The sequence below is a fragment of the Telmatherina bonti genome (genome assembly GCF_933228915.1).
Source record: "Telmatherina bonti genome assembly, chromosome: 17".
NCBI lineage: Eukaryota > Metazoa > Chordata > Actinopteri > Atheriniformes > Telmatherinidae > Telmatherina > Telmatherina bonti.
This window is the reverse complement of record NC_136615.1, coordinates 3,143,781-3,164,672: the sequence shown is the minus strand read 5'-3', so window position 1 is coordinate 3,164,672 and position 20,892 is coordinate 3,143,781. Positions and strand designations below refer to the sequence as shown.

The 20,892-nt window shown below is 39.2% G+C and overlaps 1 protein-coding gene across 1 annotated transcript in view; it reads right to left on the bottom strand.

The window, feature by feature from the left end:
- Window positions 1-20,892, bottom strand: part of myo5b (myosin VB) — a gene marked incomplete at both ends in the record, with an annotated part of 166,104 nt that overhangs the window by 113,792 nt on the left and 31,420 nt on the right. The gene's annotated exons all lie outside the window — the stretch shown is intronic.

Genomic DNA, 20,892 nt, shown 5'->3' with positions numbered 1-20,892 from the left:
GGTGTGTTACAGGTGTAATACAGGTGTGTTTTCAGTGTGTATCAGGTGTATTACAGGTGTAATACAGGTGTGTTTTCAGTGTGTATCAGGTGTGTTACAGGTGTAATACAGGTGTGTTTTCAGTGTGTATCATGTGTGTTACAGGTGTAATACAGGTGTGTTTTAAGTGTGTATCAGGTGTATTACAGGTGTGTTACAGGTGTAATACAGGTGTGTTTTCGGTGTGTATCGTGTGTTACAGGTGTAATACAGGTGTGTTTTCAGTGTGTTACAGGTGTAATACAGGTGTGTTTTAAGTGTGTATCAGGTGTGTTACAGGTGTAATACAGGTGTGTTTTTTAGTGTGTATCATGTGTGTTACAGGTGTAATACAGGTGTGTTTTAAGTGTGTATCAGGTGTGTTACAGGCGTAATGCAGGTGTGTTTTCAGTGTGTATCATGTGTGTTACAGGTGTGATACAGGTGTGTTTTCGGTGTGTATCGTGTGTTACAGGTGTAATACAGGTGTGTTTTCAGTGTGTTACAGGTGTAATACAGGTGTTTTCAGTGTGTATCATGTGTGTTACAGGTGTAATACAGGTGTGTTTTCGGTGTGTATCATGTGTGTTACAAGTGTAATACAGGTGTGTTTTCAGTGTGTTACAGGTGTAATACAGGTGTGTTTTAAGTGTGTATCAGGTGTGTTACACGTGTAATACAGGTGTATTTTCAGTGTGTTACAGGTGTAATACAGGTGTGTTTTAAGTGTGTATCAGGTGTGTTACACGTGTAATACAGGTGTGTTTTCAGTGTGTTACAGGTGTAATACAGGTGTGTTTTAAGTGTGTATCAGGTGTGTGAAAGGTGTAATACAGGTGTATTTTAAGTGTGTATCAGGTGTGTCACAGGTGTAATACAGGTGTGTTTTCAGTGTGTTACAGGTGTAATACAGGTGTGTGTTCAGTGTGTTACAGGTGTAATACAGGTGTGTTTTCAGTGTGTTACAGGTGTAATACAGGTGTGTGTTCAGTGTGTTACAGGTGTAATACAGGTGTGTTTTCAGTGTGTTACAGGTGTAATACAGGTGTGTTTTCAGTATGTATCAGGTGTGTTACAGGTGTAATACAGGTGTGTTTTTAGTGTGTATCATGTGTGTTACAGGTGTAATACAGGTGTGTTTTCGGTGTGTATCGTGTGTTACAGGTGTAATACAGGTGTTTTCAGTGTGTATCAGGTGTGTTACAGGTGTGTTTTAAGTGTGTATCAGGTGTGTTACAGGTGTAATACAGGTGTTTTCAGTGTGTATCAGGTGTGTTACAGGTGTGTTTTAAGTGTGTATCAGGTGTGTTACAGGTGTAATACAGGTGTGTTTTCAGTGTGTATCAGGTGTGTTACAGGTGTAATATAGGTGTGTTTTCAGTGTGTATCAGGTGTATTACAGGTGTAATACAGGTGTGTTTTAAGTGTGTATCAGGTGTATTACAGGTGTAATACAGGTGTTTTCAGTGTGTATCAGGTGTGTTACAGGTGTAATACAGGTGTGTTTTAAGTGTGTATCAGGTGTGTTACAGGTGTAATACAGGTGTGTTTTCAGTGTGTATCAGGTGTGTTACAGGTGTAATACAGGTGTGTTTTCAGTGTTTTACAGGTGTAATACAGGTGTGTTTTAAGTGTGTATCAGGTGTGTTACAGGTGTAATACAGGTGTGTTTTCAGTGTTACAGGTGTAATACAGGTGTGTTTTCAGTGTGTTACAGGTGTAATACAGGTGTGTTTTCAGTGTGTTACAGGTGTAATACAGGTGTGTTTTAAGTGTGTATCAGGTGTGTTACAGGTGTAATACAGGTGTGTTTTCAGTGTTACAGGTGTAATACAGGTGTGTTTTCAGTGTGTTACAGGTGTAATACAGGTGTGTTTTCAGTGTGTTACAGGTGTAATACAGGTGTGTTTTAAGTGTGTATCAGGTGTGTTACAGGTGTAATACAGGTGTGTTTTCAGTGTGTATCATGTGTGTTACAGGTGTAATACAGGTGTGTTTTAAGTATGTATCAGGTGTGTTACAGGTGTAATACAGGTGTTTTCAGTGTGTATCAGGTGTGTTACAGGTGTGTTTTAAGTGTGTATCAGGTGTGTTACAGGTGTAATACAGGTGTGTTTTCAGTGTGTATCAGGTGTGTTACAGGTGTAATATAGGTGTGTTTTCAGTGTGTATCAGGTGTAATACAGGTGTGTTTTAAGTGTGTATCAGGTGTATTACAGGTGTAATACAGGTGTTTTCAGTGTGTATCAGGTGTGTTACAGGTGTAATACAGGTGTGTTTTAAGTGTGTATCAGGTGTGTTACAGGTGTAATACAGGTGTGTTTTCAGTGTGTATCAGGTGTGTTACAGGTGTAATACAGGTGTGTTTTCAGTGTTTTACAGGTGTAATACAGGTGTGTTTTAAGTGTGTATCAGGTGTGTTACAGGTGTAATACAGGTGTGTTTTCAGTGTGTATCAGGTGTATTACAGGTGTAATACAGGTGTGTTTTCAGTGTGTATCAGGTGTGTTACAGGTGTAATACAGGTGTGTTTTCAGTGTGTATCAGGTGTGTTACAGGTGTAATATAGGTGTGTTTTCAGTGTGTATCAGGTGTATTACAGGTGTAATACAGGTGTGTTTTAAGTGTGTATCAGGTGTGTTACAGGTGTAATACAGGTGTGTTTTAAGTGTGTATCAGGTGTGTTACAGGTGTAATACAGGTGTGTGTTCAGTGTGTATCAGGTGTGTTACAGGTGTAATACAGGTGTGTTTTAAGTGTGTATCATGTGTGTTACAGGTGTAATACAGGTGTTTTCGGTGTGTATCATGTGTGTTACAGGTCTAATACAGGTGTGTTTTCAGTGTGTTACAGGTGTAATACAGGTGTGTTTTCAGTGTTATAGGTGTAATACAGGTGTGTTTTCAGTGTGTTACAGGTGTAATACAGGTGTGTTTTCAGTGTGTTACAGGTGTAATACAGGTGTGTTTTAAGTGTGTATCAGGTGTGTTACAGGTGTAATACAGGTGTGTTTTCAGTGTGTATCATGTGTGTTACAGGTGTAATACAGGTGTGTTTTAAGTATGTATCAGGTGTGTTACAGGTGTAATACAGGTGTGTTTTTAGTGTGTATCAGGTGTGTTACAGGTGTAATACAGGTGTGTTTTAAGTGTGTATCAGGTGTAATACAGGTGTAATACAGGTGTGTTTTAAGTGTGTTACAGGTGTAATACAGGTGTGTTTTAAGTGTGTATCAGGTATATTACAGGTGTAATACAGGTGTTTTCAGTGTGTATCAGGTGTGTTACAGGTGTAATACAGGTGTGTTTTAAGTGTGTATCAGGTGTGTTACAGGTGTAATACAGGTGTGTTTTCAGTGTGTATCAGGTGTGTTACAGGTGTAATACAGGTGTGTTTTCAGTGTTTTACAGGTGTAATACAGGTGTGTTTTAAGTGTGTATCAGGTGTATTACAGGTGTAATACAGGTGTGTTTTCAGTGTGTATCAGGTGTGTTACAGGTGTAATACAGGTGTGTTTTCAGTGTGTATCAGGTGTGTTACAGGTGTAATACAGGTGTGTTTTCAGTGTGTATCATGTGTGTTACAGGTGTAATACAGGTGTGTTTTAAGTGTGTATCAGGTGTATTACAGGTGTGTTACAGGTGTAATACAGGTGTGTTTTCGGTGTGTATCGTGTGTTACAGGTGTAATACAGGTGTGTTTTCAGTGTGTTACAGGTGTAATACAGGTGTGTTTTAAGTGTGTATCAGGTGTGTTACAGGTGTAATACAGGTGTGTTTTTTAGTGTGTATCATGTGTGTTACAGGTGTAATACAGGTGTGTTTTAAGTGTGTATCAGGTGTTTTACAGGCGTAATGCAGGTGTGTTTTCAGTGTGTATCATGTGTGTTACAGGTGTGATACAGGTGTGTTTTCGGTGTGTATCGTGTGTTACAGGTGTAATACAGGTGTGTTTTCAGTGTGTTACAGGTGTAATACAGGTGTTTTCAGTGTGTATCATGTGTGTTACAGGTGTAATACAGGTGTGTTTTCGGTGTGTATCATGTGTGTTACAAGTGTAATACAGGTGTGTTTTCAGTGTGTTACAGGTGTAATACAGGTGTGTTTTAAGTGTGTATCAGGTGTGTTACACGTGTAATACAGGTGTGTTTTCAGTGTGTTACAGGTGTAATACAGGTGTGTTTTAAGTGTGTATCAGGTGTGTTACACGTGTAATACAGGTGTGTTTTCAGTGTGTTACAGGTGTAATACAGGTGTGTTTTAAGTGTGTATCAGGTGTGTGAAAGGTGTAATACAGGTGTGTTTTAAGTGTGTATCAGGTGTGTCACAGGTGTAATACAGGTGTGTTTTCAGTGTGTTACAGGTGTAATACAGGTGTGTGTTCAGTGTGTTACAGGTGTAATACAGGTGTGTTTTAAGTATGTATCAGGTGTGTTACAGGTGTAATACAGGTGTGTTTTCAGTGTGTTACAGGTGTAATACAGGTGTGTGTTCAGTGTGTTACAGGTGTAATACAGGTGTGTTTTCAGTGTGTTACAGGTGTAATACAGGTGTGTTTTCAGTATGTATCAGGTGTGTTACAGGTGTAATACAGGTGTGTTTTTAGTGTGTATCATGTGTGTTACAGGTGTAATACAGGTGTGTTTTCGGTGTGTATCGTGTGTTACAGGTGTAATACAGGTGTTTTCAGTGTGTATCAGGTGTGTTACAGGTGTGTTTTAAGTGTGTATCAGGTGTGTTACAGGTGTAATACAGGTGTTTTCAGTGTGTATCAGGTGTGTTACAGGTGTGTTTTAAGTGTGTATCAGGTGTGTTACAGGTGTAATACAGGTGTGTTTTCAGTGTGTATCAGGTGTGTTACAGGTGTAATATAGGTGTGTTTTCAGTGTGTATCAGGTGTATTACAGGTGTAATACAGGTGTGTTTTAAGTGTGTATCAGGTGTATTACAGGTGTAATACAGGTGTTTTCAGTGTGTATCAGGTGTGTTACAGGTGTAATACAGGTGTGTTTTAAGTGTGTATCAGGTGTGTTACAGGTGTAATACAGGTGTGTTTTCAGTGTGTATCAGGTGTGTTACAGGTGTGTTTTAAGTGTGTATCAGGTGTGTTACAGGTGTAATACAGGTGTGTTTTCAGTGTGTATCAGGTGTGTTACAGGTGTAATATAGGTGTGTTTTCAGTTTGTATCAGGTGTATTACAGGTGTAATACAGGTGTGTTTTAAGTGTGTATCAGGTATATTACAGGTGTAATACAGGTGTTTTCAGTGTGTATCAGGTGTGTTACAGGTGTAATACAGGTGTGTTTTAAGTGTGTATCAGGTGTGTTACAGGTGTAATACAGGTGTGTGTTCAGTGTGTTACAGGTGTAATACAGGTGTGTTTTCAGTGTGTTACAGGTGTAATACAGGTGTGTTTTCAGTATGTATCAGGTGTGTTACAGGTGTAATACAGGTGTGTTTTTAGTGTGTATCATGTGTGTTACAGGTGTAATACAGGTGTGTTTTCGGTGTGTATCGTGTGTTACAGGTGTAATACAGGTGTTTTCAGTGTGTATCAGGTGTGTTACAGGTGTGTTTTAAGTGTGTATCAGGTGTGTTACAGGTGTAATACAGGTGTTTTCAGTGTGTATCAGGTGTGTTACAGGTGTGTTTTAAGTGTGTATCAGGTGTGTTACAGGTGTAATACAGGTGTGTTTTCAGTGTGTATCAGGTGTGTTACAGGTGTAATACAGGTGTGTTTTCGGTGTGTATCGTGTGTTACAGGTGTAATACAGGTGTTTTCAGTGTGTATCAGGTGTGTTACAGGTGTGTTTTAAGTGTGTATCAGGTGTGTTACAGGTGTAATACAGGTGTTTTCAGTGTGTATCAGGTGTGTTACAGGTGTGTTTTAAGTGTGTATCAGGTGTGTTACAGGTGTAATACAGGTGTGTTTTCAGTGTGTATCAGGTGTGTTACAGGTGTAATATAGGTGTGTTTTCAGTGTGTATCAGGTGTATTACAGGTGTAATACAGGTGTGTTTTAAGTGTGTATCAGGTGTATTACAGGTGTAATACAGGTGTTTTCAGTGTGTATCAGGTGTGTTACAGGTGTAATACAGGTGTGTTTTAAGTGTGTATCAGGTGTGTTACACACTGAAAACACACCTGTATTACACCTGTATCAGGTGTGTTACAGGTGTAATACAGGTGTGTTTTCAGTGTTTTACAGGTGTAATACAGGTGTGTTTTAAGTGTGTATCAGGTGTGTTACAGGTGTAATACAGGTGTGTTTTCAGTGTTACAGGTGTAATACAGGTGTGTTTTCAGTGTGTTACAGGTGTAATACAGGTGTGTTTTCAGTGTGTTACAGGTGTAATACAGGTGTGTTTTAAGTGTGTATCAGGTGTGTTACAGGTGTAATACAGGTGTGTTTTCAGTGTTACAGGTGTAATACAGGTGTGTTTTCAGTGTGTTACAGGTGTAATACAGGTGTGTTTTCAGTGTGTTACAGGTGTAATACAGGTGTGTTTTAAGTGTGTATCAGGTGTGTTACAGGTGTAATACAGGTGTGTTTTCAGTGTGTATCATGTGTGTTACAGGTGTAATACAGGTGTGTTTTAAGTATGTATCAGGTGTGTTACAGGTGTAATACAGGTGTTTTCAGTGTGTATCAGGTGTGTTACAGGTGTGTTTTAAGTGTGTATCAGGTGTGTTACAGGTGTAATACAGGTGTGTTTTCAGTGTGTATCAGGTGTGTTACAGGTGTAATATAGGTGTGTTTTCAGTGTGTATCAGGTGTATTACAGGTGTAATACAGGTGTGTTTTAAGTGTGTATCAGGTGTATTACAGGTGTAATACAGGTGTTTTCAGTGTGTATCAGGTGTGTTACAGGTGTAATACAGGTGTGTTTTAAGTGTGTATCAGGTGTGTTACAGGTGTAATACAGGTGTGTTTTCAGTGTGTATCAGGTGTGTTACAGGTGTAATACAGGTGTGTTTTCAGTGTTTTACAGGTGTAATACAGGTGTGTTTTAAGTGTGTATCAGGTGTGTTACAGGTGTAATACAGGTGTGTTTTCAGTGTGTATCAGGTGTATTACAGGTGTAATACAGGTGTGTTTTCAGTGTGTATCAGGTGTGTTACAGGTGTAATACAGGTGTGTTTTCAGTGTGTATCAGGTGTTTTACAGGTGTAATATAGGTGTGTTTTCAGTGTGTATCAGGTGTATTACAGGTGTAATACAGGTGTGTTTTAAGTGTGTATCGGGTGTGTTACAGGTGTAATACAGGTGTGTTTTAAGTGTGTATCAGGTGTGTTACAGGTGTAATACAGGTGTGTGTTCAGTGTGTATCAGGTGTGTTACAGGTGTAATACAGGTGTGTTTTCAGTGTGTTACAGGTGTAATACAGGTGTGTTTTAAGTGTGTATCAGGTGTGCTACAGGTATAATACAGGTGTGTTTTCAGTGTGTATCAGGTGTATTACAGGTGTGTTACAGGTGTGTTTTAAGTGTGTATCATGTGTGTTACAGGTATAATACAGGTGTGTTTTCAGTGTGTTACAGGTGTAATACAGGTGTGTTTACAGTGTGTTACAGGTGTAATACAGGTGTGTTTTAAGTGTGTATCAGGTGTGTTACAGGTGTGTTTTAAGTGTGTATCAGGTGTGTTACAGGTATAATACAGGTGTGTTTTCAGTGTGTATCAGGTGTATTACAGGTGTAATACAGGTGTGTTTTAAGTGTGTATCATGTGTGTTACAGGTGTAATACAGGTGTTTTCGGTGTGTATCATGTGTGTTACAGGTCTAATACAGGTGTGTTTTCAGTGTGTTACAGGTGTAATACAGGTGTGTTTTCAGTGTTACAGGTGTAATACAGGTGTGTTTTCAGTGTGTTACAGGTGTAATACAGGTGTGTTTTCAGTGTGTTACAGGTGTAATACAGGTGTGTTTTCAGTGTGTTACAGGTGTAATACAGGTGTGTTTTAAGTGTGTATCAGGTGTGTTACAGGTGTAATACAGGTGTGTTTTCAGTGTGTATCATGTGTGTTACAGGTGTAATACAGGTGTGTTTTAAGTATGTATCAGGTGTGTTACAGGTGTAATACAGGTGTGTTTTTAGTGTGTATCAGGTGTGTTACAGGTGTAATACAGGTGTGTTTTAAGTGTGTATCAGGTGTAATACAGGTGTAATACAGGTGTGTTTTAAGTGTGTTACAGGTGTAATACAGGTGTGTTTTAAGTGTGTATCAGGTGTATTACAGGTGTAATACAGGTGTGTTTTCAGTGTGTATCATGTGTGTTACAGGTGTGATACAGGTGTGTTTTCGGTGTGTATCATGTGTGTTACAGGTGTAATACAGGTGTGTTTTCAGTGTGTTACAGGTGTAATACAGGTGTTTTCAGTGTGTATCATGTGTGTTACAGGTGTAATACAGGTGTGTTTTCGGTGTGTATCATGTGTGTTACAAGTGTAATACAGGTGTGTTTTCAGTGTGTTACAGGTGTAATACAGGTGTGTTTTAAGTGTGTATCAGGTGTGTTACACGTGTAATACAGGTGTGTTTTCAGTGTGTTACAGGTGTAATACAGGTGTGTTTTAAGTGTGTATCAGGTGTGTTACACGTGTAATACAGGTGTGTTTTCAGTGTGTTACAGGTGTAATACAGGTGTGTTTTAAGTGTGTATCAGGTGTGTGAAAGGTGTAATACAGGTGTGTTTTAAGTGTGTATCAGGTGTGTCACAGGTGTAATACAGGTGTGTTTTCAGTGTGTTACAGGTGTAATACAGGTGTGTGTTCAGTGTGTTACAGGTGTAATACAGGTGTGTTTTAAGTATGTATCAGGTGTGTTACAGGTGTAATACAGGTGTGTTTTCAGTGTGTTACAGGTGTAATACAGGTGTGTGTTCAGTGTGTTACAGGTGTAATACAGGTGTGTTTTCAGTGTGTTACAGGTGTAATACAGGTGTGTTTTCAGTGTGTATCAGGTGTAATACAGGTGTAATACAGGTGTGTTTTAAGTGTGTTACAGGTGTAATACAGGTGTGTTTTAAGTGTGTATCAGGTGTATTACAGGTGTAATACAGGTGTGTTTTCAGTGTGTATCAGGTGTATTACAGGTGTAATACAGGTGTGTTTTCAGTGTGTATCATGTGTGTTACAGGTGTAATACAGGTGTGTTTTCGGTGTGTATCGTGTGTTACAGGTGTAATACAGGTGTTTTCAGTGTGTATCAGGTGTGTTACAGGTATGTTTTAAGTGTGTATCAGGTGTGTTACAGGTGTAATACAGGTGTGTTTTCAGTGTGTATCAGGTGTGTTACAGGTGTAATATAGGTGTGTTTTCAGTGTGTATCAGGTGTATTACAGGTGTAATACAGGTGTGTTTTAAGTGTGTATCAGGTGTGTTACAGGTGTAATACAGGTGTGTTTTAAGTGTGTATCAGGTGTGTTACAGGTGTAATACAGGTGTGTGTTCAGTGTGTATCAGGTGTGTTACAGGTGTAATACAGGTGTGTTTTCAGTGTGTTACAGGTGTAATACAGGTGTGTTTTAAGTGTGTATCAGGTGTGCTACAGGTATAATATAGGTGTGTTTTCAGTGTGTATCAGGTGTATTACAGGTGTAATACAGGTGTGTTTTAAGTGTGTATCAGGTGTGTTACAGGTGTAATACAGGTGTGTTTTAAGTGTGTATCAGGTGTGTTACAGGTGTAATACAGGTGTGTGTTCAGTGTGTATCAGGTGTGTTACACGTGTAATACAGGTGTGTTTTCAGTGTGTTACAGGTGTAATACAGGTGTGTTTTAAGTGTGTATCAGGTGTGTTACACGTGTAATACAGGTGTGTTTTCAGTGTGTTACAGGTGTAATACAGGTGTGTTTTAAGTGTGTATCAGGTGTGTGAAAGGTGTAATACAGGTGTGTTTTAAGTGTGTATCAGGTGTGTCACAGGTGTAATACAGGTGTGTTTTCAGTGTGTTACAGGTGTAATACAGGTGTGTGTTCAGTGTGTTACAGGTGTAATACAGGTGTGTTTTAAGTATGTATCAGGTGTGTTACAGGTGTAATACAGGTGTGTTTTCAGTGTGTTACAGGTGTAATACAGGTGTGTGTTCAGTGTGTTACAGGTGTAATACAGGTGTGTTTTCAGTGTGTTACAGGTGTAATACAGGTGTGTTTTCAGTGTGTATCAGGTGTAATACAGGTGTAATACAGGTGTGTTTTAAGTGTGTTACAGGTGTAATACAGGTGTGTTTTAAGTGTGTATCAGGTGTATTACAGGTGTAATACAGGTGTGTTTTCAGTGTGTATCAGGTGTATTACAGGTGTAATACAGGTGTGTTTTCAGTGTGTATCATGTGTGTTACAGGTGTAATACAGGTGTGTTTTCGGTGTGTATCGTGTGTTACAGGTGTAATACAGGTGTTTTCAGTGTGTATCAGGTGTGTTACAGGTATGTTTTAAGTGTGTATCAGGTGTGTTACAGGTGTAATACAGGTGTGTTTTCAGTGTGTATCAGGTGTGTTACAGGTGTAATATAGGTGTGTTTTCAGTGTGTATCAGGTGTATTACAGGTGTAATACAGGTGTGTTTTAAGTGTGTATCAGGTGTGTTACAGGTGTAATACAGGTGTGTTTTAAGTGTGTATCAGGTGTGTTACAGGTGTAATACAGGTGTGTGTTCAGTGTGTATCAGGTGTGTTACAGGTGTAATACAGGTGTGTTTTCAGTGTGTTACAGGTGTAATACAGGTGTGTTTTAAGTGTGTATCAGGTGTGCTACAGGTATAATACAGGTGTGTTTTCAGTGTGTATCAGGTGTATTACAGGTGTGTTACAGGTGTGTTTTAAGTGTGTATCATGTGTGTTACAGGTATAATACAGGTGTGTTTTCAGTGTGTTACAGGTGTAATACAGGTGTGTTTACAGTGTGTTACAGGTGTAATACAGGTGTGTTTTAAGTGTGTATCAGGTGTGTTACAGGTGTGTTTTAAGTGTGTATCAGGTGTGTTACAGGTATAATACAGGTGTGTTTTCAGTGTGTATCAGGTGTATTACAGGTGTAATACAGGTGTGTTTTAAGTGTGTATCATGTGTGTTACAGGTGTAATACAGGTGTTTTCGGTGTGTATCATGTGTGTTACAGGTCTAATACAGGTGTGTTTTCAGTGTGTTACAGGTGTAATACAGGTGTGTTTTCAGTGTTACAGGTGTAATACAGGTGTGTTTTCAGTGTGTTACAGGTGTAATACAGGTGTGTTTTCAGTGTGTTACAGGTGTAATACAGGTGTGTTTTAAGTGTGTATCAGGTGTGTTACAGGTGTAATACAGGTGTGTTTTCAGTGTGTATCATGTGTGTTACAGGTGTAATACAGGTGTGTTTTAAGTGTGCATCAGGTGTGTTACAGGCGTAATGCAGGTGTGTTTTCAGTGTGTATCATGTGTGTTACAGGTGTGATACAGGTGTGTTTTCGGTTTGTATCATGTGTGTTACAGGTGTAATACAGGTGTGTTTTCAGTGTGTATCAGGTGTATTACAGGTGTAATACAGGTGTGTTTTAAGTGTGTATCATGTGTGTTACAGGTGTAATACAGGTGTGTTTTCGGTGTGTATCATGTGTGTTACAGGTGTAATACAGGTGTGTTTTCAGTGTGTTACAGGTGTAATACAGGTGTGTTTTAAGTGTGTATCAGGTGTGTGACAGGTGTAATACAGGTGTGTTTTAAGTGTGTATCAGGTGTGTCACAGGTGTAATACAGGTGTGTTTTCAGTGTGTTACAGGTGTAATACAGGTGTGTGTTCAGTGTGTTACAGGTGTAATACAGGTGTGTTTTAAGTATGTATCAGGTGTGTTACAGGTGTAATACAGGTGTGTTTTCAGTGTGTATCAGGTGTGTTACAGGTGTAATACAGGTGTGTGTTCAGTGTGTATCAGGTGTGTTACAGGTGTAATACAGGTGTGTTTTCAGTGTGTTACAGGTGTAATACAGGTGTGTTTTAAGTGTGTATCAGGTGTGCTACAGGTATAATATAGGTGTGTTTTCAGTGTGTATCAGGTGTATTACAGGTGTAATACAGGTGTGTTTTAAGTGTGTATCAGGTGTGTTACAGGTGTAATACAGGTGTGTTTTAAGTGTGTATCAGGTGTGTTACAGGTGTAATACAGGTGTGTGTTCAGTGTGTATCAGGTGTGTTACACGTGTAATACAGGTGTGTTTTCAGTGTGTTACAGGTGTAATACAGGTGTGTTTTAAGTGTGTATCAGGTGTGTTACACGTGTAATACAGGTGTGTTTTCAGTGTGTTACAGGTGTAATACAGGTGTGTTTTAAGTGTGTATCAGGTGTGTGAAAGGTGTAATACAGGTGTGTTTTAAGTGTGTATCAGGTGTGTCACAGGTGTAATACAGGTGTGTTTTCAGTGTGTTACAGGTGTAATACAGGTGTGTGTTCAGTGTGTTACAGGTGTAATACAGGTGTGTTTTAAGTATGTATCAGGTGTGTTACAGGTGTAATACAGGTGTGTTTTCAGTGTGTTACAGGTGTAATACAGGTGTGTGTTCAGTGTGTTACAGGTGTAATACAGGTGTGTTTTCAGTGTGTTACAGGTGTAATACAGGTGTGTTTTCAGTGTGTATCAGGTGTAATACAGGTGTAATACAGGTGTGTTTTAAGTGTGTTACAGGTGTAATACAGGTGTGTTTTAAGTGTGTATCAGGTGTATTACAGGTGTAATACAGGTGTGTTTTCAGTGTGTATCAGGTGTATTACAGGTGTAATACAGGTGTGTTTTCAGTGTGTATCATGTGTGTTACAGGTGTAATACAGGTGTGTATCGTGTGTTACAGGTGTAATACAGGTGTTTTCAGTGTGTATCAGGTGTGTTACAGGTATGTTTTAAGTGTGTATCAGGTGTGTTACAGGTGTAATACAGGTGTGTTTTCAGTGTGTATCAGGTGTGTTACAGGTGTAATATAGGTGTGTTTTCAGTGTGTATCAGGTGTATTACAGGTGTAATACAGGTGTGTTTTAAGTGTGTATCAGGTGTGTTACAGGTGTAATACAGGTGTGTTTTAAGTGTGTATCAGGTGTGTTACAGGTGTAATACAGGTGTGTGTTCAGTGTGTATCAGGTGTGTTACAGGTGTAATACAGGTGTGTTTTCAGTGTGTTACAGGTGTAATACAGGTGTGTTTTAAGTGTGTATCAGGTGTGCTACAGGTATAATACAGGTGTGTTTTCAGTGTGTATCAGGTGTATTACAGGTGTGTTACAGGTGTGTTTTAAGTGTGTATCATGTGTGTTACAGGTATAATACAGGTGTGTTTTCAGTGTGTTACAGGTGTAATACAGGTGTGTTTACAGTGTGTTACAGGTGTAATACAGGTGTGTTTTAAGTGTGTATCAGGTGTGTTACAGGTGTGTTTTAAGTGTGTATCAGGTGTGTTACAGGTATAATACAGGTGTGTTTTCAGTGTGTATCAGGTGTATTACAGGTGTAATACAGGTGTGTTTTAAGTGTGTATCATGTGTGTTACAGGTGTAATACAGGTGTTTTCGGTGTGTATCATGTGTGTTACAGGTCTAATACAGGTGTGTTTTCAGTGTGTTACAGGTGTAATACAGGTGTGTTTTCAGTGTTACAGGTGTAATACAGGTGTGTTTTCAGTGTGTTACAGGTGTAATACAGGTGTGTTTTCAGTGTGTTACAGGTGTAATACAGGTGTGTTTTAAGTGTGTATCAGGTGTGTTACAGGTGTAATACAGGTGTGTTTTCAGTGTGTATCATGTGTGTTACAGGTGTAATACAGGTGTGTTTTAAGTGTGCATCAGGTGTGTTACAGGCGTAATGCAGGTGTGTTTTCAGTGTGTATCATGTGTGTTACAGGTGTGATACAGGTGTGTTTTCGGTTTGTATCATGTGTGTTACAGGTGTAATACAGGTGTGTTTTCAGTGTGTATCAGGTGTATTACAGGTGTAATACAGGTGTGTTTTAAGTGTGTATCATGTGTGTTACAGGTGTAATACAGGTGTGTTTTCGGTGTGTATCATGTGTGTTACAGGTGTAATACAGGTGTGTTTTCAGTGTGTTACAGGTGTAATACAGGTGTGTTTTAAGTGTGTATCAGGTGTGTGACAGGTGTAATACAGGTGTGTTTTAAGTGTGTATCAGGTGTGTCACAGGTGTAATACAGGTGTGTTTTCAGTGTGTTACAGGTGTAATACAGGTGTGTGTTCAGTGTGTTACAGGTGTAATACAGGTGTGTTTTAAGTATGTATCAGGTGTGTTACAGGTGTAATACAGGTGTGTTTTCAGTGTGTATCAGGTGTGTTACAGGTGTAATACAGGTGTGTGTTCAGTGTGTATCAGGTGTGTTACAGGTGTAATACAGGTGTGTTTTCAGTGTGTTACAGGTGTAATACAGGTGTGTTTTAAGTGTGTATCAGGTGTGCTACAGGTATAATATAGGTGTGTTTTCAGTGTGTATCAGGTGTATTACAGGTGTAATACAGGTGTGTTTTAAGTGTGTATCAGGTGTGTTACAGGTGTAATACAGGTGTGTTTTAAGTGTGTATCAGGTGTGTTACAGGTGTAATACAGGTGTGTGTTCAGTGTGTATCAGGTGTGTTACACGTGTAATACAGGTGTGTTTTCAGTGTGTTACAGGTGTAATACAGGTGTGTTTTAAGTGTGTATCAGGTGTGTTACACGTGTAATACAGGTGTGTTTTCAGTGTGTTACAGGTGTAATACAGGTGTGTTTTAAGTGTGTATCAGGTGTGTGAAAGGTGTAATACAGGTGTGTTTTAAGTGTGTATCAGGTGTGTCACAGGTGTAATACAGGTGTGTTTTCAGTGTGTTACAGGTGTAATACAGGTGTGTGTTCAGTGTGTTACAGGTGTAATACAGGTGTGTTTTAAGTATGTATCAGGTGTGTTACAGGTGTAATACAGGTGTGTTTTCAGTGTGTTACAGGTGTAATACAGGTGTGTGTTCAGTGTGTTACAGGTGTAATACAGGTGTGTTTTCAGTGTGTTACAGGTGTAATACAGGTGTGTTTTCAGTGTGTATCAGGTGTAATACAGGTGTAATACAGGTGTGTTTTAAGTGTGTTACAGGTGTAATACAGGTGTGTTTTAAGTGTGTATCAGGTGTATTACAGGTGTAATACAGGTGTGTTTTCAGTGTGTATCAGGTGTATTACAGGTGTAATACAGGTGTGTTTTCAGTGTGTATCATGTGTGTTACAGGTGTAATACAGGTGTGTATCGTGTGTTACAGGTGTAATACAGGTGTTTTCAGTGTGTATCAGGTGTGTTACAGGTATGTTTTAAGTGTGTATCAGGTGTGTTACAGGTGTAATACAGGTGTGTTTTCAGTGTGTATCAGGTGTGTTACAGGTGTAATATAGGTGTGTTTTCAGTGTGTATCAGGTGTATTACAGGTGTAATACAGGTGTGTTTTAAGTGTGTATCAGGTGTGTTACAGGTGTAATACAGGTGTGTTTTAAGTGTGTATCAGGTGTGTTACAGGTGTAATACAGGTGTGTGTTCAGTGTGTATCAGGTGTGTTACAGGTGTAATACAGGTGTGTTTTCAGTGTGTTACAGGTGTAATACAGGTGTGTTTTAAGTGTGTATCAGGTGTGCTACAGGTATAATACAGGTGTGTTTTCAGTGTGTATCAGGTGTATTACAGGTGTGTTACAGGTGTGTTTTAAGTGTGTATCATGTGTGTTACAGGTATAATACAGGTGTGTTTTCAGTGTGTTACAGGTGTAATACAGGTGTGTTTACAGTGTGTTACAGGTGTAATACAGGTGTGTTTTAAGTGTGTATCAGGTGTGTTACAGGTGTGTTTTAAGTGTGTATCAGGTGTGTTACAGGTATAATACAGGTGTGTTTTCAGTGTGTATCAGGTGTATTACAGGTGTAATACAGGTGTGTTTTAAGTGTGTATCATGTGTGTTACAGGTGTAATACAGGTGTTTTCGGTGTGTATCATGTGTGTTACAGGTCTAATACAGGTGTGTTTTCAGTGTGTTACAGGTGTAATACAGGTGTGTTTTCAGTGTTACAGGTGTAATACAGGTGTGTTTTCAGTGTGTTACAGGTGTAATACAGGTGTGTTTTCAGTGTGTTACAGGTGTAATACAGGTGTGTTTTAAGTGTGTATCAGGTGTGTTACAGGTGTAATACAGGTGTGTTTTCAGTGTGTATCATGTGTGTTACAGGTGTAATACAGGTGTGTTTTAAGTGTGCATCAGGTGTGTTACAGGCGTAATGCAGGTGTGTTTTCAGTGTGTATCATGTGTGTTACAGGTGTGATACAGGTGTGTTTTCGGTTTGTATCATGTGTGTTACAGGTGTAATACAGGTGTGTTTTCAGTGTGTATCAGGTGTATTACAGGTGTAATACAGGTGTGTTTTAAGTGTGTATCATGTGTGTTACAGGTGTAATACAGGTGTGTTTTCGGTGTGTATCATGTGTGTTACAGGTGTAATACAGGTGTGTTTTCAGTGTGTTACAGGTGTAATACAGGTGTGTTTTAAGTGTGTATCAGGTGTGTGACAGGTGTAATACAGGTGTGTTTTAAGTGTGTATCAGGTGTGTCACAGGTGTAATACAGGTGTGTTTTCAGTGTGTTACAGGTGTAATACAGGTGTGTGTTCAGTGTGTTACAGGTGTAATACAGGTGTGTTTTAAGTATGTATCAGGTGTGTTACAGGTGTAATACAGGTGTGTTTTCAGTGTGTTACAGGTGTAATACAGGTGTGTGTTCAGTGTGTTACAGGTGTAATACAGGTGTGTTTTCAGTGTGTTACAGGTGTAATACAGGTGTGTTTTCAGTATGTATCAGGTGTGTTACAGGTGTAATACAGGTGTGTTTTTAGTGTGTATCAGGTGTGTTACAGGTGTAATACAGGTGTGTTTTCAGTGTGTATCAGGTGTAATACAGGTGTAATACAGGTGTGTTTTAGGTGTGTTACAGGTGTAATACAGGTGTGTTTTAAGTGTGTATCAGGTGTATTACAGGTGTAATACAGGTGTGTTTTCAGTGTGTATCAGGTGTATTACAGGTGTAATACAGGTGTGTTTTCAGTGTGTATCATGTGTGTTACAGGTGTAATACAGGTGTGTTTTCGGTGTGTATCGTGTGTTACAGGTGTAATACAGGTGTTTTCAGTGTGTATCAGGTGTGTTACAGGTATGTTTTAAGTGTGTATCAGGTGTGTTACAGGTGTAATACAGGTGTGTTTTCAGTGTGTATCAGGTGTGTTACAGGTGTAATATAGGTGTGTTTTCAGTGTGTATCAGGTGTATTACAGGTGTAATACAGGTGTGTTTTAAGTGTGTATCAGGTGTGTTACAGGTGTAATACAGGTGTGTTTTAAGTGTATATCAGGTGTGTTACAGGTGTAATACAGGTGTGTGTTCAGTGTGTATCAGGTGTGTTACAGGTGTAATACAGGTGTGTTTTCAGTGTGTTACAGGTGTAATACAGGTGTGTTTTAAGTGTGTATCAGGTGTGCTACAGGTATAATACAGGTGTGTTTTCAGTGTGTATCAGGTGTATTACAGGTGTGTTACAGGTGTGTTTTAAGTGTGTATCATGTGTGTTACAGGTATAATACAGGTGTGTTTTCAGTGTGTTACAGGTGTAATACAGGTGTGTTTACAGTGTGTTACAGGTGTAATACAGGTGTGTTTTAAGTGTGTGTCAGGTGTGTTACAGGTGTGTTTTAAGTGTGTATCAGGTGTGTTACAGGTATAATACAGGTGTGTTTTCAGTGTGTATCAGGTGTATTACAGGTGTAATACAGGTGTGTTTTAAGTGTGTATCATGTGTGTTACAGGTGTAATACAGGTTTTTTCGGTGTGTATCATGTGTGTTACAGGTCTAATACAGGTGTGTTTTCAGTGTGTTACAGGTGTAATACAGGTGTGTTTTCAGTGTTACAGGTGTAATACAGGTGTGTTTTCAGTGTGTTACAGGTGTAATACAGGTGTGTTTTCAGTGTGTTACAGGTGTAATACAGGTGTGTTTTAAGTGTGTATCAGGTGTGTTACAGGTGTAATATAGGTGTGTTTTCAGTGTGTATCAGGTGTATTACAGGTGTAATACAGGTGTGTTTTAAGTGTGTATCAGGTGTATTACAGGTGTAATACAGGTGTGTTTTCAGTGTGTTACAGGTGTGTTACAGGTGTAATATAGGTGTGTTTTCAGTGTGTATCAGGTGTATTACAGGTGTAATACAGGTGTGTTTTAAGTGTGTATCAGGTGTATTACAGGTGTAATACAGGTGTTTTCAGTGTGTATCAGGTGTATTACAGGTGTAATACAGGTGTGTTTTCAGTGTGTATTAGGTGTATTACAGGTGTAATACAGGTGTGTTTTCAGTGTGTATCAGGTGTGTTACAGGTGTAATACAGGTGTGTTTTCAGTGTGTTACAGGTGTAGTACAGGTGTGCTTTCAGTATGTATCAGGTGTGTTACAGGTGTAATACAGGTGTGTTTTCAGTGTGTATCAGGTGTGTTACAGGTGTAATACAGGTGTCTTTTCAGTGTGTATCAGGTGTGTTACAGGTGTAATACAGGTGTGTTTTCAGTGTGTATCAGGTGTATTACAGGTGTGTTACAGGTGTAATGCAGGTGTGTTTTCAGTGTGTATCAGGTGTGTTACAGGTGTAATACAGGTGTGTTTTCAGTGTGTTAAAGGTGTAATACAGGTGTGTTTTCAGTGTGTATCAGGTGTGTTACAGGTGTAATACAGGTGTGTTTTCAGTGTGTTACAGGTGTAATACAGGTGTGTTTTCAGTGTGTATCAGGTGTGTTACAGGTGTAATACAGGTGTGTTTTCAGTGTGTTACAGGTGTAATACAGGTGTCTTTTCAGTGTCTATCAGGTGTGTTACAGGTGTAATACAGGTGTGTTTTCAGTGTGTATCAGGTGTATTACAGGTGTGTTACAGGTGTAATGCAGGTGTCTTTTCAGTGTGTATCAGGTGTGTTACAGGTGTAATACAGGTGTGTTTTCAGTGTGTATCAGGTGTATTACAGGTGTGTTACAGGTGTAATACAGGTGTGTTTTCAGTGTGTATCAGGTGTATTACAGGTGTGTTACAGGTGTAATGCAGGTGTGTTTTCAGTGTGTATCAGGTGTGTTACAGGTGTAATACAGGTGTGTTTTCAGTGTGTTAAAGGTGTAATACAGGTGTGTTTTCAGTGTGTATCAGTTGTGTTACAGGTGTAATACAGGTGTGTTTTCAGTGTGTTACAGGTGTAATACAGGTGTGTTTTCAGTGTGTATCAGGTGTGTTACAGGTGTAATACAGGTGTGTTTTCAGTGTGTTACAGGTGTAGTACAGGTGTGTTTTCAATATGTATCAGGTGTGTTACAGGTGTAATACAGGTGTGTTTTCAGTGTGTATCAGGTGTGTTACAGGTGTAATACAGGTGTCTTTTCAGTGTGTATCAGGTGTGTTACAGGTGTAATACAGGTGTGTTTTCAGTGTGTATCAGGTGTATCACAGGTGTGTTACAGGTGTAATGCAGGTGTGTTTTCAGTGTGTATCAGGTGTGTTACAGGTGTAATACAGGTGTGTTTTCAGTGTGTTAAAGGTGTAATACAGGTGTGTTTTCAGTGTGTATCAGGTGTGTTACAGGTGTAATACAGGTGTGTTTTCAGTGTGTTACAGGTGTAATACAGGTGTGTTTTCAGTGTGTATCAGGTGTGTTACAGGTGTAATACAGGTGTGTTTTCAGTGTGTTACAGGTGTAGTACAGGTGTGCTTTCAGTATGTATCAGGTGTTTTAAAGGTGTAATACAGGTGTGTTTTCAGTGTGTATCAGGTGTGTTACAGGTGTAATACAGGTGTGTTTTCAGTGTGTTACAGGTGTAATACAGGTGTGTTTTCAGTGTATCAGGTGTGTTACAGGTGTAATACAGGTGTGTTTTCAGTGCGTATCAGGTGTAGTACAGGTGTGCTTTCAGTATGTATCAGGTGTGTTACAGGTGTAATACAGGTGTCTTTTCAGTGTGTATCAGGTGTGTTACAGGTGTAATACAGGTGTGTTTTCAGTGTGTATCAGGTGTGTTACAGGTGTAATACAGCTGTGTTTTCAGTGTGTTAAAGGTGTAATACAGGTGTGTTTTCAGTGTGTATCAGGTGTGTTACAGGTGTAATACAGGTGTATTTTCAGTGTATCAGGTGTGTTACAGGTGTAATACAGGTGTATTTTCAGTGTATCAGGTGTGTTACAGGTGTAATACAGGTGTGTTTTCAGTGTGTTACAGGTGTAGTACAGGTTTTTTTTCAGTGTGTATCAGGTGTGTTACAGGTGTAATACAGGTGTGTTTTCAGTGTGTTACAGGTGTAATACAGGTGTGTTTTCAGTGTGTTACAGGTGTAATACAGGTGTGTTTTCAGTGTGTATCAGGTGTGTTACAGGTGTAATACAGGTGTGTTTTCAGTGTGTATCATGTGTGTTACAGGTGTAATACAGGTGTGTTTTCGGTGTGTATCAGGTGTGTTACAAGTGTAATACAGGTGTGTTTTCAGTGTGTTACAGGTGTAATACAGTGTGTTTTCAGTGTATCAGGTGTGTTACAGGTGTAATACAGGTGTGTTTTCAGTGTGTTACAGGTGTAATACAGGTGTGTTTTCAGTGTGTATCAGGTGTGTTACAGATGTAATACAGGTGTGTTTTCAGTGTGTTACAGGTGTAGTACAGGTGTGCTTTCAGTATGTATCAGGTGTGTTACAGGTGTAATACAGGTGTGTTTTCAGTGTGTATCAGGTGTGTTACAGGTGTAATACAGGTGTGTTTTCAGTGTGTATCAGGTGTGTTACAAGTGTAATACAGGTGTGTTTTCAGTGTGTATCAGGTGTGTTAC